This window comes from Fukomys damarensis, unplaced genomic scaffold (genome assembly GCF_012274545.1).
Source record: "Fukomys damarensis isolate Sample0158 unplaced genomic scaffold, DMR_v1.0_HiC HiC_scaffold_8, whole genome shotgun sequence".
NCBI classification, from domain to species: Eukaryota; Metazoa; Chordata; class Mammalia; order Rodentia; family Bathyergidae; genus Fukomys; species Fukomys damarensis.
Window position 1 is genome coordinate 27594082 of NW_022900920.1, and position 14964 is coordinate 27609045.

Here is a 14964-nt window from a genome sequence, read left to right on the forward strand (position 1 = left end):
CACCTATCTTCTCTTTTGGGTTTTTTTTTTTTTTTTTTTTTTTTTTTTTGGTACCAGGGATTGAACTCAGGTCCTTGCACTTGGGAGGCAGGCAGAAGAACCACTGAGCTAAATTCCCAGCCCCACCTATCTTCTCTTTGTGTTTTCAAAAAATACATTTTGATCCTGTAGTTTCCCTACTGGTATATCAACATGTATCGTCCAAAATCTGATGTATTCAGAACTCAGTGGTGTGCAGTGTGTGCAGTGACATTAGCAGTTACCCGGTGTGTCAAGAATTTGAGACTTCCGCTCGCTGATCCTGCGCCATTTCTCACTTGTTTCAGATCTTGGGAAAATCATCAATCTCTAAGCCCCCTCAATTTTGTTTGTGGAAGATTAGCAGTTCTGCTTTCCCAGCTGATTGTGCAAAGTTTAAGGGAGAGTTACTTTTGAACTGCAGAGTAGCGCACACACACACACACACACACACATATCCTCAAGTTAAATTAAATAGCAATAATATAGAAACTATGGCAAAAAGAACACATCACTGTACTCCAGGAAAAAAAATCTGTTTTCTCTCTCTCTGCAAATATTGCAGCCCAGCTGTAAATGTGCTAGCACAAATCTTCATCTGGTACTCTGTTAGTAAAGTGTTCCCTGTCAGAATTTTACTGTAGCATTTTGTTAATTAGATTCTAGCTGTTGTGTTTCTTAAATATGCCTCACAAATTATCTTTTCTCCAATTCAAATTGATTGCTACTTTAATTATTCCAGAGTGAACTAGTATTCTAATCACTTCCACTGCCTGTGAAACTTGACAAGCTTCTTGGGTGGAAAGATGCTAGTCTGACTGCTGGGAACTACCAGAAAGTTCCCTTTCTGTAGGTTTTCTGAACTCCTTTGTTGAAGAGATACTTTAGGTAGAAAATTGAAGAGAGGATGGAAGTTTTTTTTTCCTTTTTAATTGAGTTTATTGGTACATTCTAAGAATACAGTACAATTACATTCATTCTGGGATCTTGTACCTTCACATGACAGATCTTGGTTCTCATTTTTTCCCCTTGTCCCTGCCCTCCCTTCACTCCCTCCTTCCTTCCCCATTCACAAACACTTTATTTCCATTTTTCATTTCTCATACTTTTTTCTTTTCCCTTATTCCCTTTCCCCTACGCTTCCCACTTTCCCTACACCTTTAGCCCTTTTGAAAGTTTTTTTTTAACTCCACTTATTTATAGCAATTGATGTGGAAAAAGCATTGTTACTGACACTGCAAACACTCATGTCTGAGCTTTTAGCGGGACATCGTTGTTTACCACACCGAGGAAAGAGCCAGTGTGGTGGTTCATTTTCGCTGGCTGAAGGATCCCAGGTAACTGATAAAATATAATTTCTGAGTATGTCGTGAGTGTTTCTTCGGAAGACATTAGCACCGAATAAACAAGATCATCTCACTGTTTTTCATGAGCATGAACCTAACTATTGAGCTGAATAGGAGAAATGAGCAGATGAGGGGAAATTCTCTTTGCTAGAGGTGAGTTATTCATCTTCTCCTGCCCTTGGGTGTCAGAATTCCAGATGCTTAGGCCTTCAAACTTTGGGACTTATACCAGCACCTTCCCTACTCACCAAGGTTCTCAGGTTTGGGGGCTCAAGCTGAATTATGCCACCAACTTTCTGGTGCTTCTGCTTGTACACGGGATGTCATGGAACTTAGCCTCCGTGACTGAGTGAACCAGTAAACCTCCACCTGCTATTTCTATGTGTCTGCATAACCCTGACCAATAACAGAGCAAGGCACTTATTCGGTATGCTTGCCCCGAGTGCATTCAATCTTTATATAAGCAATGTTCACATTTTCTCAAGATCTGTCCCCAAACACATTTGCAAAGAGCCCACTCAGTACTGCGGTCCAAATTTAGGAAATAGCAAGTAGGTGATTGCTAATTAATAGTCCTCCTTATCATAATTACTATGACGGTTTCAAGGAATTTAAAATTCAATTAATGGAAAATTAAAGCAATGTGTGATCAAGACAGAGAGTATGCAAGTCAAGATGTCAGTACCCCAGAAATGGAGAGAAGAGAAGATTCCGTGAAGAGTATGCTCATGGGAGTGCACTGCCTTATCAGAAAGAGAGATGTAAATTGAGCTTTGTTTTTGAGTGGGATTTAAACAGGCCACACTGTGAGAGAACTATCCAGAGTGAAACTGAAGAGTAAGATATTTGAGGGCTTAGTCTGAGTATATATTTTGTTTCTCCTTTTCTTATATTTTTCTTTCCAGGAAGCTAAACTCAAATGTGTAATAATTCCTGGTCTTAGAGTCTTCATGTCATTGAAATGGTGTTTAATTGTTCAGATTGGCCTTGAGCTCATCTTCTGGCATAAGATTCTCATTGCCTAGGCAGACCACCCCTTCGCCCCTTCAGCCCCTCACTGTTCTCTAGAGATAAAATACTTCCTTAGAATCCTATCTTCCTGCCCAAGTTTGATTGTTGGAAAAAAAGTTGATTCCCTAGGATTTTTGCACTTGGCACCAGAGATAGCATTTGGATTGGCCTCCTTCTTGGGTTACATCAAGAACATTGAGGGCCAGAGATTTAGCTCAGTGGTTCTCTTGACTGCCTCGCAATTACAAGGTCTCAAGTTCGATCCCCAGCACCATAAAATAAAAAGCAAACAAACAGAACACATGAAACCAGGGACTCTTATCAGTTGTGTGCTTGGCTTTGTGGAGAAGGCTTCTAACACAAGAGGAGAAAATCTTGATAGTCCTCTTCATTTCAAAAGTCCACCTTAAACAAATAACTTTTTAAGTTCTTTTATTTTTTTCTAGTACTGGGAATTTAACACAAGGCCTTCACACTGAGCTATGTTTCCAGCCCATTTTTATTTTGTTCTGAGACAGAATCTTCCTAAGTCACTAAGTTGCCCAGGGTAGGTATAAACTTATAATCCTTCTGACTCTGCCTCCTGTACTGCTGAGATTATGGGCAGACGCCACCACGTCAGAGCTGTTTTAATGTTCTCCTAGCCTGCTGTCTTTCTGAATAATTAAGATCAAGTTTCTGTGTTTGTTTGCTGAATCCATTTTCAACCAAAAATTGGCCTGATGGGCTTCAAGTTAATAATTGTAGTAAATTTGACGCAAGATCCAGGCCCTTGCATAATCTATAGAATGCCCTGTAATAACTTTGTTTAAATCAGAGAAATGCATCCCTGAGGGCCAGGAGAGACTGTAGATGACAGGCTGGATTCCAGTCTCTGCCAGCCTTAGAGCCAGTGCACAACCTTAGGCAAGAACATTTAGCCTGGGTGGTAAGCACCACTACATTTTAAATTTCCCCTCCATTTCCTGATTCTATTTGGGTCTATAGGAAACATTTCTGGATGGTCACAAGAAAAATCCATTGATGATAATGTCCATGTTAACTCACACATAGCAGAACCTTGAGTGAGAGCAAAGAGTAGTGCAGACATGAGTGTGTGAATGAGAGCACAGACTTACCAGGCTTTTGACATTTGAATCTTAAAAAGTAGAATAACACCCTTTTTTATATTTACATTAGGTCGAGGTGCCAACTAACGTTCCCAGGGAATATGCTCATTTGTATTTACAAATTGTATCACAGAGATAAATGTAGTCATGGTGAAAACGAAGAGCTCACAGTAGAAAAAGTGGTGCTTGAACCAATTTGGTTTTGTTTTACAGACAACAAGAGCATGACTCTACCCATAGAGGGTGCTGTAGTACTCAGTGAGAGTTTTCCCCAAATTCTCTAAAACAGAGAGAACTGATTTCCTCTGTGTCCTAAGAAGCTGGGATGTTCTCCTTGAGGGCAGGGGTCTTCGGCATAAATATATAAACATCTGTGTACAATTTTTCTTAAAGAAGAATGCAATTTAGGCTCTTTACTAAGAGAAGGAGAATGTGTTTCACTGTTCAGGTTTGCCCAGGACTAAGGATTGACGGTCAGAGGGAATTTCAGCACTGAAATGGGTAAGTCCAAGGAAGTGAGGAGTCGGTCACCCCACTGATGGAGGATCCTGCCAGTCTTGGTGAAGGCAGAGCTAAGACGGAGAGGGTGAGCTTACTTTGGATGTGAACATCCTTCAGGCCACAGATTGGATAGCTGCATTGCTCAGATGCAAAATTCTACTAACAGTTCTGTAAGGGAAGGAGGTGCCTTATAACTTGAGCTATTAATCAATCAGTGAAGCAATGCTTTCCACCCAATGTAGCTAAAGACGCAGCCCTACCTGTGATTGTGGAGTATCAGTCCATGCCCACACCATCTTTCTGATCTTCTTTGTCTACTTTGTAATATTCATGGCAGAGCTTGACTTCTGAAGTGAGCCACTGTTTATGTTCAAATCTTGGCTGAGTAGTTTTCCTGCAGTATGATCTCAGTGAAGTTATTTAACCTGTCTATGTTTTGGTTTTCTCATCTCTGAAATGAGAATAACCGTCACTAATTTCCAGGACTTTAATGAGGCTAAAATGACAGGGATACGCAAGAATGAGAAAATTCAGTATCTATTACCTATTGCTGATGTCTCTCCCAGGATAAGTGCTCCAGTGCCTTCCAGTTGCCTTTCAAATCGTACCAGCTTTCCCTTTTGCCATAGTTCCTGCCTTCTTCCCCATCCTCTGCTCTTTTCCTGCCCTTGCTTATTCTAGACATGTGGAACTCCAGCCCATTCCCTCAAGATATCATAGTTTTAAATTTTCCACACACACACACACACACACACACACACACACACACACACATACACACACTCACTTGCATGCACGCATGCACGCATGCATACTCTGCTCTCTCTGTAGCTACCTCCTTTACCCCTGTAGTTTACAAACAGCGATGAGCCCAGAAGTCAGGGGCTTCAGGATTAGAAGTCTGAGTTTTAAGAATGACCTACCACTCAGTCAGTGGGGATCCTGGGAAAATTATGTTCATTTTCTATTCCCTAGTTTTCTTACTTACAAATGGGCTTTAAAAAAATCACAAGATAGTTATAGGATTTACAAATGACATGCATGCATGCTTAGCAGAAGTCAGCAGTACATATTAGCAGCCTAAGTAAGCAAAACTTTGTATTATTACCTGACAGTTTTTATTTTCCTTGTGAAGTCTTCAACAGTGCTTCAGGGCAGAGCTGGTCGCCTTGCTCTCTAAGCTTCTGTATTACCTGGTGTGTACCATTGTAATAGCAGTTGTGAAAGCACATTTAATTGAATGATTATAGCCCTGTTTCTTTGTTGGACTGGAAGCTGAATGAGGCAAGCGACCATGTCTTATTAATCCCTGTTGTCTTGGTACATAATACAGTTATTAAAAAGATAATTGCTTAATGTGTATTCAGTGAAAATAAATGGAAAAGGATAGAAAGAGATCCACTCTTCACTTGTTTAAAGATAGTGTGGTAGATTCTTATCGCACCAACTTGGCTGGATTGAAACTTCATTTTCCGTAATCCTTTCCATATATATTTGTTGTACCTCAAACTGCAGGAAATCTTCTGTCCTAGATGTGTAAAGCAAAGGTAGAAAGGGGTAGTCCCTGTTGGTTCCATTCAGGAGCGTGGGAGCAGGACACAGGTGCATTAGCAACTGCTGTGTGTTGTCACCTTTTGGCCACTTGGCTGGGTCTGCTGCATACCCATATCTTCTCTAGCACCTACCCCTGCACCTTCATCCTCGAATTTTTGGTTTCTGGGATAGAAGAATATTTACTTCCACGATATGAGGCCTCACCTTCTCCTCCTGTCTGTCAAGGTTGAACCAAGGGCAATATAACAGCCCGGCATAGTTCCAGTTCCCCCATGGACTCCGCATCAGTCCCGGGGCCTCCTGTTTGCTTCTGTGTACTCTTTTCAAGTTCTGCCTGCTTCCCCTGCCACCCTTTCTAATGTCTGACTCAGAAATAGCCATCTCACGAGGAGTGTTTAGCTAGCTCAAATGGTTACTTAAGTTCAGTAACCAGTGGCAAACCATGCTTGAATATGTGTGTATGAGTAAACAGGTATGGGTGTGTGATCTGTGTCCCTCAGTGGTCATGCTTTTCTGATCTAGCTCTGACATGATATAACTATCAATGGGAATATAAGCTAAAGGCTTAGATTTTCCATCATACAGGATTTCACAAAAGGGAGGAAATTTCATGAAGCGGCACTGGAGAAGGCTCCTGAATGAGAAAAATAATACAATGGGACTTGAAGTACGGGATGGGATTAACTGGGTACAGAGAACAGCCAAGGACACATGGTTGTAAGGATGCAGAGATATATTGAAGTAATTCTTATGAATACTAATTGCTGCATGCTAAATTGTGCCCCCTCAAAAATGATAAGTTGAAGTCCTAAGTCCCAGTACTTCAGAGTATGAGGAACATTACAGATAGAATGAAGTAAGATGATGTTATACTGAAGCCGCGGCCCCAATCCAGTATGACATATCTTGATCACACAAAGAGCATGTGAAGAGAGACGTGTGTACAAATAGCGTCATGTGACAGTAAACGAAGAGACTGGATTTATGAAGCTTCAAGGGGAAGGATACCATAGATCTCCAATAAACTCTCTCAGTCTTGGAAGCAGCAATTTCAGGGAATCCCCAGCAGTTTTTGTACAGTATCACTCTGTCAGAGCTTGATTTAAGATTCGTACCTTCCATAATAAAAAAAACCCACATATTCTGTGGTTGTAACCACAGTTTGTAACACATTGATACAGCAACCCTAGGAACTAGTAGACTAGTAGAGAGCCAACTCTTAATTATATAAAAAGTTCCCGTTCCTATCCGACCAATACGCTTAAACCTGTACAAAATGCATTAAGTATAAATGTTTTAGTTAAGACTACACCCAATATTTAGCATGCATTCTTTTATTTCTGAGAGGCCTCTCTGCTTTTGCCACAGTGTGCTGGGTTTGTCCTGGTGGTCAACACAGCCCTGGAATATGTAATGTAAAGCACACCAATGCTGCCATCTAGGATCCTTTCCAACTTGGAAAGTGACAATGGTCAGCCAAGATGATGCTTCTGCTTAGGTAAAGACACGTGCTTCCGGGTATACTATGACTTTTGTATCTGGGAAGATTCAGGAATTCATAGGGTTTCTTGTGATCTTTCCATCCCTTGGAATCTAATTTTCATATATGCCTGATGCATGAATGACAGAAACCATGGAGAGAATCGTGACAAGCATTCTGTTATTCAAGCCTAAGCGAGACACATGTGGTTTCTGTTCGTGTCCACTGACGAGAGTGCACACACAGGTCCACATTTTATTCGAAAGAGTCTGGAAAATGCAGTCTAACTTTATACTATATATTTTAATAATGAAACAATAATGAAAGAATGGGCTCTGCTGGAATCTTGTGCAGTCTGCAATTATGTTTTCATTCTGCCATTGTCATCTCTCCCTCCAGTCACACAAAGCTGTCACCAGCATCCAAGGTTGAGAAGCTTACAGTTTATGTGACACAACTGAAACATGAAACACGCTGGATTTACGGGCACATTTTTTCTAAGAATAACACTGGTGCATGAGCCCAAATAATTCTCCATTGATCTTAGGCTGAATGTTATAGTATTTCAAAAAAGAGTTGTCAGCCAACCTAGAAAAGGTTTAATCTACAAAATTTGTACTTTTTCTGAAAATGCAGTGCTTATTTTAATAGTATGTTGTATTTGAAGCACTGTGAAACAGCTGTTGAATAATTTTGACTGATTATTAATTACAGACTGTGTACATTTCTGGTACTATACACACACACACACATATACATATATACATATAAATCTTAAAACACATAAAAATGGTTGTGCTATTATCAAACTATTTCAACGACCCTGTGTCCTGTGTCTCAGAGAGATTAAACAGTTTTCTGTAGAGATTTGAATTTGTATATCTTTTGGCTTCAAAGCTGGCACTGTTTGTTATAGACTGTTTGTTATAGTGAACTGTTGTTCACTCTTTTCACACCTGAATCAAGAGTTTGAATATCATATCATACTTGTGAGTCTTCATGAGTCACCGTGAACATGCAATTTTTGCTTAACCACACAACCTGTGAAGTGAGTGTCAGGACTTATGTCTGCCAGTATTGTAGAGGACAGTGAGATATTATGATTGTGTCTTCTGAAAATGAAAAGTACACGCTTTGGTGACTAGTAGGCCCCCTGCGGTAATGACAGACCTGTGACATAGTTGCCAGAGGCTACCGGTACCCAGCTAAGAAAGCGGGGAGGCTGAGGGTCATCCTGAATAAACAGAGTTTAGATTTCATTGTTTAGGCGCAGAGATGACTCAGATTTTCTTTGAATTTAGCAATTTTTCAAGGAATCAGAAAATATTTATAGCATTTCCTAATAAAATATTAAACTTAATAAATTCCCAATAAAGAAGAACTACTACAAGATTATTTTGAGTACAGTAATTTCGGTCTTTCTGAAAATGAACCTGGGACCTTAATTGTTATTCATTTGTTGCTTTTCAGCTGAAACAGCCTTGGAGCTCTTCAGAGGGGAGAGAGTTCAAGACTTTTCACAGACATAAATTATCTTCTCCTATTCCCTGTTGAGAGTTAAGCCTACTAATGACTACTAATGCCCGTTAGTACACAGAAGACATTTTCTCAAGTAAATCAGCCATCAAAAAGCAGGAAAACTTCACACCAAAAAAATCAAAGTCATGGTTGGGAAAGAAGAGCACGGTTCTAGGAGCTAATATGTGAGCTATAATAATCTATATCATTGCTACCTTTCAATACTTCTTTGGATTTTTTTCAGCAAGTGGTTTTCACTAAAGGAAAGGCAGTATATTGATCCACGTTTATGGCCCACTGGTGTTTGTGTATCAGGATGTTGCACTTGTTTTATATCCCTTGCATCACCCCTGCAGTGGTCACACAAACTAGCTAATATCATTCTCATTGTGAAAAATATACAACCAGAGCTACACATGGTTAAGGTACTTCTTTTATTTAAATAAAACAGTCAGAATGTAGATCAAAACTGAGGCCCAGAAGACCATGTCTCCCTTTTCACTGTTGTGACTACTGATTGTCCTCTTCATGTGAAAATCTAGATTCAGATTAGGATAAAGAAATAGAACTGAGGCCCGGCGTGGTGGTGCACGCCTGTAACCCCAGCACTTGGGAGGCTAAAGCAGGAGGATCGCTGTGAGTTTGAGACCAGCCTGAGCTACGTAGTGAGTTCCAGGTCAGTCTCAATTGCATAATGAGACCCTGTCTCAAAAAACAAAAAACAAACAAACAATCAAAAAAAGAAATAGAACTGAGGCTCGGCGTGGTGGTGCACGCCTGTAACCCCAGCACTTGGGAGGCTAAAGCAGGAGGATCGCTGTGAGTTTGAGACCAGCCTGAGCTACGTAGTGAGTTCCAGGTCAGTCTCAATTGCATAATGAGACCCTGTCTCAAAAAACAAAAAACAAACAAACAATCAAAAAAAGAAATAGAACTGAGCCAGAGGGGAAAGATATGACTGAGGAAGAAATAAAATAGCATAACCAGATAGAGATTGTGGGCAGATGGGGAGGAGCTGACAAAAGAAGTGAACACTATGTGTGTCAGCTGGGCAGGGCCTGCTTTTCTTACCTGCTGCAAGATGCCAAGGCCAGGCTCTGGGGAAGGAGGCTCACACACCCAGGGTCTCCGGGTTTGTTCCAGACACACTCTGGGCAAGCTGGCTTGGCCTTTCATTCTCCTTTTTCTCTGTGTTTATCATGGCTTAATGTGTTACAAAAAGTGAAGGTGGGTATCGCTAAAGGAAAAGATGAAGCAGATACAGGTACACAGGCAAAGGAAGGATTTATTGTTATTTGACAGATAATTCTGTATATTTAAGGGTGCCCAATGTAAGGTTCATTACTCTTACAAAAGGAGAGAGAAATTTGAACTTAACTGTACTGAATAAAGTGGAAGGGACAGTGCTGAGCACTGAGATGAAGGAGTGAAAAGCACTGAGGATATTAGAGGAAAATTCGTCAAAGTAATTTGACCATTTGTGTGTGCTAATTGGTATTTAACAAAAGATGAGCTTCTACCCTCTTAGAGGGGAAAAGAGGGCCCCGGTTTGCCTGATGATTACATTTCCAAACTGGCAATCAGGTGCTTGAGAAAGATCGCTGTTAGAATTAGGTAGAATGTGGGAGATTTAAAATCTCAAAGGCAGAGGTATAGAGAGAGGAAGAAACCTGTCGAAATGTCAGCAGACTGAGCAGAATGTTAGGACAGTCCTGTCCTGGACTGTGTCTCCCGTTGCAGATCTTATTTTGAAGATTGGAAGGATAGATGATAGCAAAGACAAACTCTGGAAAAACAGCTCAGTGAGTCCCAAGTGGCTATCTCTGGGAAACCAGAGTATGAGAATAGAAAGAAAGTGGCTGAACCCTTTATTGTTGTTGTATATAAGTAACAATTTGCCATCTGAAAAGTGTCTGAAATAATCTAGTGAAGTAAAAGTAGAAATAGTTTTTAAAACCGCCAGATAATTAAAAATGAATGCAGAACTAAAAGGAAAAAGATGTCTGGTAGCTGCTCCTGCCCGCAGTGATTTGGCCTGGGTGGTGAACAAAGTCCCCACGTGTGCTGACCCCACTGAGACATGGCCATGGCTGGTGCTCAGCATGGCAGGAAGTTGGCTCTGAAACTGTGGCTATGGGACTGGCCTTGCTCCCCGGTAACAATGTGTGATCTCGGGGCCACTCCCCCAGCCACCCAGTGCCCTTCTGTTCAAACTGCAACCATCTCAGATACCTGCGGATGTGTGGGATTAAGAATTGATTTCACAGTAGCCAAGGTGAGATTTAATTAAGTAAAACTTCTATAAATAAAGTAGCCCTGGAGTCACATAAAAGGAAGGCCCCTGAGAGTTTCAGTTCCTGTCTAGCTGATGTGTACTTCTTGTCTGACTTGGTATCAGAAGTCGGGAACACCCTCTACCTTCATGGAACAAATATATGATATAAATGTGAGCACTGATAAGAGTGAACTATGTCAAATAATACATGAATGTGAAGTAAGCTAACTGATTTTAGCTTCTATCTCTTAGCTGGGTTACCCAAAAGCATCCCTAGACAAGGACTTCAGCACATGGGGCCCTGACGTGATGTGGCCTCTGGGCGTGGATGTAGTGAGAGGGACAGAAGGTAACGAAGAATGGCATCATCTCACTGAGATGTTGTTTTACATCAGTTCATGGAGCTCAACTTAGAATTTCTTCTGAAAATTTCTCAGTAAACACCACAGAGGAGCCCAGGACATCATTCCTCAGTCACAGTAGCACAGGGCAGTTTGCCACCGTGGTAAAAATAAGGATGGGTCCTTTGCTTTGGGGGTTGCTGCATTCTTGGATTTGTGTTTATGTGTCATGATGAATAGGTTTCAAATTTCTGCTTAGGAAGAAATCCAAAGCAGCTCCAGCAATGTGCTCATAATAGAAGGAGCATCTGTGAGGTGTCCTGTGGATGTGCGCAGCAGACTCTGGTCTCATAACCAGTCCCAGAAATCAGTAATTAGCAGCACTTTCATTGAAATATTTGAATAGTCTCTGTCTAACCTCTCTCTCCCTTTTCCTTCCTCCCTTTCTCCCTCTGTCTCCATCTCTCTCTCTTCACAGTTATGCTCAACATAAGTTCTGTCGGAAGTGCCCACAGGCAGAGCATAAACTCTGCATCCACATAACGGTTAAAAGTTAAATCAACTGCATTTGAATTCGGGGCCCTGTATCTTCTTGTGACACCTCCTTAGATGAGCTTGTTGTTCTCTCTAAGTCTCCCTTTCCTCCACCAGGAGAGACACAGAGTAACACAGCAGTTACATAGCACCTAACCTAAGTGCAGCCAGCTTTGGAAGTGTTCAGCAGATGCCTGTGGCTGACAGAGTCCTTCTCTGGTCCACTAGTAAAAGTCTTGTGCTGTTGAAATCTTGAATCCAAGAGCCTCCCCCACCCTTGTGTCTCCCTAAGCTGTGTGTTTCGATGAACCCCTGTGCCGGCCAAAATTTAGCAAAGTTTTTCCAAAGGATGGAGCCATTTCTGTGAAGTGCTGGTGTGTTTTGCTGTTTTCTCACACAGTTGGATTTTGCGGAAAATCATTTATAGTCTATTCTGAGACTACATGTTCTTTTGTGGTCTGTGTGTTGATTTTTAAGGTATTTCTCTGCCTCTGACCTGGCTTGTGAAAATGAAGTGGAAATGTAAAATCTTAAAGAAAAACCCGAGGCCTTTCATAATGTCAGCTGATCGCATTTTTCTTAATATTTCTATTTTTACCCCTTTTCACGCACTCGGCTTTTGGTGAGTAGGCAGTGTGACAAGCTGGAGGCTGGAGAAGACTGAACGGAGCCGTGCGGAGTGGTTGAAACTTCCTCCCGTGCACTGCCGTAATGCAGTAACTCCTCTGGGTAAATGCCGTTGCCTTGAAAATATTACATTGGAAGATAAGATTTTGAAAAATGAGAACGCTTATGAATATGAACAGTGACAGTGAGCTTTATAAATTAGAGAAAAATTAGAGGAGAGAGTAACCATCCCACCATCAGGGAGCCTGTGCTGGGAGCTGTGGAGAAGCAGTGCTGTCCGTCTTCGTGTGTTAAGCAGAAACGTAAATACTGAATCATTCATGAAGGCGAAGGAAGGCCGGGAAGCAGAGTTACAACCTTGGGCTCCAGTTTGCATGTGTTCTACGTGGATACAGGGAGAAGTAGGAAAGGATAAACACAAGGACAGTTTCCATGCTGAACTTGTTTTTCTTTTCCGGTGTTTGTAAAAGCCTACGTATAATGTGAGAATACTAGAAAGTAGTTGCGTTTATGTTTTTGGATAGTTCAGTTGGAAACTTCTGAGATGAGGCGTGAGTGTGTGCTAATCTCCCTGGGTCTCTGTCTCGTAGTTCCGCCATGTTTATGTGCAGAAGGGAAGAGGGGCCCTTCGGTGCTGAGCGTGGTGGTGAGGGACTGGAGTGGCTGACAGGCTGATGGTGGAGGTTTCACTAAATCCCCACAGCTTGATGAACAATCCTCTCTTGCAAGCTTAAAAGCTTGAGTTAGAATTATAGTTAGATGGCGCTGTACAGGCTGGGATGAAGGCAGATGAGACCCTTCCCTAACAGAACAGTGAGGCCGGCCATGGGGCCTTTGAGAATGAGGATTTCTCCAGATCCAGACCTCTGTAGCCCTCCTCACTTTGCTTCTGCTAATATTAGATGGAAGTCACTGGCTCGGTTATATGAAAAGAAATATATTTGTACAAAGAGAGTGAAGGTGACCAGGGACTGTGTGTAAGGCATGAAGCCACTGATTAAATTAACCAGGGAAGCTGTTGGAGATTATGCTCCTGAGGATGTACAAAGAAAGGTTAAAAATTGTGCTCAGGTAGAAAATTGCTTGGAGCGCCAACAACCCTAACAGCATTGGCTTCTGAATAATGTGGAAGAGATACCAGCTGGTTTCTACGGATCTACTTTACCTTTTCATTCTATAATTGGAAAAATTCAATTTGCTTTCATCAACTTTGGTTTAAGGAGCTCACCATTAAATTAGGGGTCAAAACTATTGTTAAGGCGATACTTCGGCTGATATCTCTGGGAGAGAACATTTAATGGCTCGATAAATTAAGGATATAAAGGGTATAACCAGATTGCCCTGTGGGACTGTTTCCACCTCTACTGTGAAAAACAGCTCACAGAAATTGTATTTCAAATATGGTGAGTGTGATGGCACAGGCCTGTAATCCTAGCACTGTGCGATGCAGAGGCAGGAAGATGGAAAGTTTGAGAACATAGCCTGTGCAATTTAGCAATCTAGCAAGAAGACCCAGTTTCATAATGTAAAATTGGACAAAGTGCTGTGGGTATATCTCAGTGCAAATGTCCTGGTGTCAATCCCCAGTGCTATACACAAAAAAATTATAATATGCACGTATACATAAATATATATCTGAAAGTCAGAAATAACCTAAGTATATTATTCTTGGGCAAGAAAATGAATTTATGGTATGAAAGCAGAAGTTTGGAAATAGAAAATCATTTTAGAAGAGGCACTCATGTCTTATTAAAGCAGATCTTCTCCCTAAAATTGTGACTGGGCTTGAGTGATGAAGGCATGGCTGCTGAGCTCTCGCGTCCTTGGTTTTGCCCCGGACTTGAGCCAGGCCTCTGGCAGCGGCTCACAGCTGAGAGTCCTGTGCTCCTGGTCCGCCTTTGAGTGCATGCCCCTGGCTGTCGCATGGCAGGTGCGTCGGAGGCAGGACACGTGCTGCGGTGTACAGAGCCTTGAGGAGCAATTTGTCCTCCAGACCTGGAGCACGAGGCTGAGCGCTGAAGGGATGAAAGAGCAAAGGCTGGGCGAAGGGAGGAGTTAGCCGCCTGGGGCGGGGTGTGTGAGTTTCTAACGCTCGGGAATTGAGTAGAATTCTTTGATCACAAACGGTGTCACGAACTGATCAAGGCTGACCAAGCAAGCAGTGGTAAAAGAGGTAAAGAGGACTTGGATTGCGGAAGGAAGGGAGCAGAGCCCTGTTGACATAGGCGGGTGGCGCCAACCACGCCTCGTCAAGGACCCTGGACAGCTCATCACCTGAGGCTCTGGAAGGTGGCCCAGCGAGTTCCCTTCTCCTCCTCCAAGAGGGACCCTCTGCTGCAGACGCTCCCCAGTTCTGTAGCGCCTTCCTTAAATAACTATGAATTCATCTTGGTTGCTGTGTTTTAACTCATATTTCAACTGAACGCAATAACCATTTATTTCATCAAAATTACCGGATCAGCCAAGTCCTGCCATTACGATTCACTGGTCAGCGATGAGAAGTGATCTGACTCATACTCTACCTAACAAGTGTTCATCCTGGGATTCAAGTGGATATTAGTCTGATGTGAAATTTTTAGTTTCAATATAGTAAATTTCAGAGAGCTTAAAAGGCCCCTTTTTCAGAATCTTTTTTTTTTTTTTTTTTTTT

General features: G+C 41.8%; 1 long non-coding RNA gene across 1 annotated transcript in view; it reads left to right on the forward strand.

Moving 5' to 3' along the window:
• The window catches only part of LOC104863828, a 36664-nt gene extending 28005 nt beyond the window's left edge, over positions 1-8659 (forward strand). Inside the window, exon 3 of the long non-coding RNA XR_780696.1 lies at positions 8490-8659. This is a non-coding gene — a long non-coding RNA (uncharacterized LOC104863828). The remainder of the gene's footprint in view (positions 1-8489) is intronic.
• The last annotated feature ends 6305 nt before the right edge of the window (positions 8660-14964 follow it).